The 3,987-nt window shown below is 37.9% G+C and overlaps 1 pseudogene; it reads right to left on the reverse strand.

The window, feature by feature from the left end:
• Positions 1-1,044: 1,044 nt before the first annotated feature.
• LOC114528301 lies at positions 1,045-3,538 on the reverse strand (annotated as a pseudogene).
• Between the last annotated feature and the right edge of the window lie 449 nt (positions 3,539-3,987).

The following is a 3,987-nucleotide window of genomic DNA, read 5'->3' on the forward strand; positions in this document are numbered from 1 at the left end:
ATTTTGGCCCTTGTGACGTATGCAGTGTGACCAAGTGTGACACGTCGACGTGTTTTAGTATAGCAAAATAACAAAGATCACGCAATCACGCAAAGCTTTTTTAATATTGACTCTATATATTGTGCGTAAAAAATGTCTGATAACGAAAGTTTCGAGTCACAGACGGAGACAGAAGGGTCATCAGATAATGAGGACATCGCTGAGCAATCGTCTGTTGTCCAGCCTTACCAATTTGAGCCACTGGCAGATAGTGAATATGAGGAAGACGAAACGGACGAAGACGGTATTCTGCGCGAAACGTTTGAATCGAGATTTAAGGGAGATTTACCTGTTAACTCATGGTAAGTAATTTCATGAAACTAATATTATTTTAGGCTGTTTAACCACAACCTTTTCCTCTTATTCGTCTGTATATTTTAAGGTGCACATGCGGACATTGTAGAGTAGAGTTGTTACAGGACGCCAGAGAATATCGTTGTTGCAAAGAAATTCTCGAGTGCATGGGCAAGTTTACGAATGAGGGCAAGGACGCAGCATGCATAACACAACATTGGGACTATGCTGTGGTCACACACCGGACAGTATTAGAGACTGCAGGAGCTTTTCTCTCCGACAAGTCGGGGAAAAAATATCATAAGCCAACAAGCAGGACACAAGATCGGCAAAATGAGTATGTACATATTTGTACAACATTGCTATTTATGTTCTCATGTGTACAAATTAGTACTAATAGGTCGAAATACAGAGTCTTTTATCGATTTCGGCTATACACAACAAAAGTATGTAACGCACGTGAAATTAACGACTCATTTCTTGATTATTTAGGTATTTACGAGCGGTGGCATATAGATGGGTGGTGAGATGGATATTTGGCATGCTGGGGTGGGACAATTCTAGACCGCTTCCAGCCTACCTGTATCATGAAATAAGGAAAAGATTTTCATCTTCAAGTACCACCGGATACAAAGAATCGACGCAGAGAACTTAATGTAAACGCAGAGAACTTGATGTTTTGAAAGGGAGAAATAATTGTCTGCACTTTGAGTTTCCTAAATGTGATATTAGTAAACTCCCATAATAGATACACGGGCACACATTAAAAGGAAAAATACAGTGAATTTATTATTTTAATTTCTCATTATCAGGTATGTTATATTATACAATATGCCAATATGAATGTATATATTCTTTATTTACTAACTATTTTGTTGTTGACCAGCTGTATTTGATTCACATATGCTTTTTTGATGCCCTTTCATTGGTTGTCCACATTTTCTGCAACAAGGTGCCTTGCGGTTTTGCTTGCTAGCAGATTTTGACATTTCTTTCTGTTGGTCTTGGTGTTGAATATCACCTAAACAAATCAAAAATACAGGACACTATAAAGTACAAGATACTATAAAGCTTACATGTACACAATTATGTGATAAAAGCAAACCAATTAAGTACTAACCTGAAGGAAACAACTCAGTTAGTTTTCTTTTCCTTTTTGTTTGATTTCTGATAGCTTCCTCCTTACTCCTGCGCTGAGAAAACTGGCTGGTCAGTGAACCAGGTTCCTTAGCTTTGTATGTTTCATACGTCTTTTTCAAATCTTCCTTGTTGCATTTGTACAGAAGTTCATGACACATTTCATCTATATAACCTTGAGGAGATGTTATAAAAACAACATTAGTATTAATTTATGGATTCATACCATTTTACACATTTATTTATACATACTATATGATGCTGGAACAGAAATTTCCCTGACCATTTCTTCACCCAATTTATATTTTGGGTAGGTGACCCTTATATATGGAATGCCTTTCTTGGACATCTTTGTCACCCTATGGGTATTTTCATTGAAGTGTAAACATGCTAGAATGTGCCTAGGTGTAAAAAAATTCACATAAGTTCAAATATTTCTATCCAATATTACTATTATTGTATACAGTCTGCTCACTTTAAGCACAGATTGTGTACTAACCTGCAGTATGTCCCTAACCAAGAAAAGTGAATCATTTTAGGATGCCAATGGTTTAACACAGAATGAAAACCCTCTAAAGAGCTAGTTTGGACAACAGGTGAAAGCTTTTTGATATCTTTGACTAAGGTTTTCTTTGTCAGAATATTTTTGAGCTTCTGGTATGGTTTCGATCCTATGAAAGATAAAAAACAATGAGATGTTGAAAATCACCTTTCACATGCAATCTAGGAATGTGCCATTTCTACCACGTACCAATTTTAATCCACTTCTTAGTTTCGGTAATTTCACCATGATGACATTTGTCATACAATGCTTTTGGATGTCCTTCATGCTCATTGTTGACATGCCGCATGAAAGACAACCACTTTGCTTCTATAAGGGAAGCAAAACCAGGCTTGGTTGATACAGCACACCAATATATGTGGTTTCTGATGGATTTCGCCCATTCTTTTAGTATCTCGCAGCCTTTCTCTTTGCTTGCCTTTAGTACTTTCTTCACAGTTGACTTCGCCTGGTGCCAAATATCATAGTAGTGTGTGGTATCCTTTTGTGTGGATCGAATCCATTTTCCAATACCGCGGTGACGATCAGACAGAATGTCTTATTGGAAGCTCCTCCTTGACTATTATAGCGTCAAATGAACGCTTGGCACCTTCCAACTCCATTTTATTACTACTCCCAACTTCATTGGCCTGTAAGAATAAGGTAATACAGTAGTAGAACGGGTGCACCCCTTAAACCATTTCTAGACTTCGCCTGGTGCGCAGCGGTAAAAATATGCCTGAAGTTAAAGGAATTTAAAATACCTGAAGTAGTTCGAAGTGTACAAGTTTTGTCAGGTTACAATTCAACATTGTATAGCACCCATACTTTGCGCTGTGTCCCATGCTATCGAATCTACCATCTCCAGCCCAAACGCTATCTTTTATACCCTTCAGTTGACCGATTAATACAGCCCGAGATTTCTCCCAGTATTGCAGTATTAATGGAAACAAAAATTTCTTCTGATGGTAGAAAAAAGTCCTAGCACAGTACATTTTAAGGCCCATATGCCTAAATAACAGCAGAACCTTACTAATTGAGGATCCAGACATCAGGATCGCAAAACTCATTAAAATATTACCAGCAGGATACTTTCCCAGGACCAACGGTTGACTCCTCCACGTATAACCTTTGCATGATTTGCATGTTTGTTCCACTATTGCCATTGATCCATGCATTTTGACATTAACACTTGGTGATTGTGCCTGGCATTCAAAACAGAACAATGAGAACAGTGAAACCAACATACTGTAGAACACAATAAATTTTGGTTCACTATCAGCCGATCTAAAATAAAAGATAAATTATTTTTAAGAGTTCCGGAGAATAACGCTTGTTGCAATATGTTATAAACGAAAAAAGACCTACCTCACATCGGGCGATGTATTTTTATCTTCCGTTTCGCCAAGCTCGTCATCATCTGATGCGTTAGCTTCTTCGTCCTCCATGTTCGCGTTCCAGTCTGGATCTTTTGTTTCCCGTCTTAAATCATCATCCGAACTATCCCCCATTAATTCATCATCGAAATGACATGCTTCGTTTAAAACACCAATATCTTCATATGTTTCGTGTTCTGCCTCATCAGTGCTGCTTTCTTCAGAGGACAAATCTTTTCGCATATTTTCAACTAACTAAAACGATAAACACAATAAATCAGTGAAATGATCAATCACATCCTGGTGGCCAAAACGCAATGTTTTTACGAGATAAAATGGTGCTGTGTTATAGCTAATATATAAGTAATTGGTTACAACAAACCTTTTGGAGGTTTATATTCTCTTTTCGCAACTTTAAATTACGTTTCTTTTGCTTCGATCGCAACTTCTGAAGCTTTTCAATTTTCTCCTGTTTTACGCTACAATTTACACACAGAGATTCATGACCCGTCTCTGAGTTGTCACCCTCTGCTTCCCCCTCCGTTTTCTGCATAAGCTCCTCCATGCTCACGTTTAACATTTCTGCCTGATCGGGACTTG

The sequence above is a fragment of the Dendronephthya gigantea genome, unplaced genomic scaffold, assembly GCF_004324835.1.
Source record: "Dendronephthya gigantea isolate DGI-Jeju-01 unplaced genomic scaffold, DenGig_1.0 000049F, whole genome shotgun sequence".
Lineage (NCBI taxonomy): Eukaryota > Metazoa > Cnidaria > Anthozoa > Malacalcyonacea > Nephtheidae > Dendronephthya > Dendronephthya gigantea.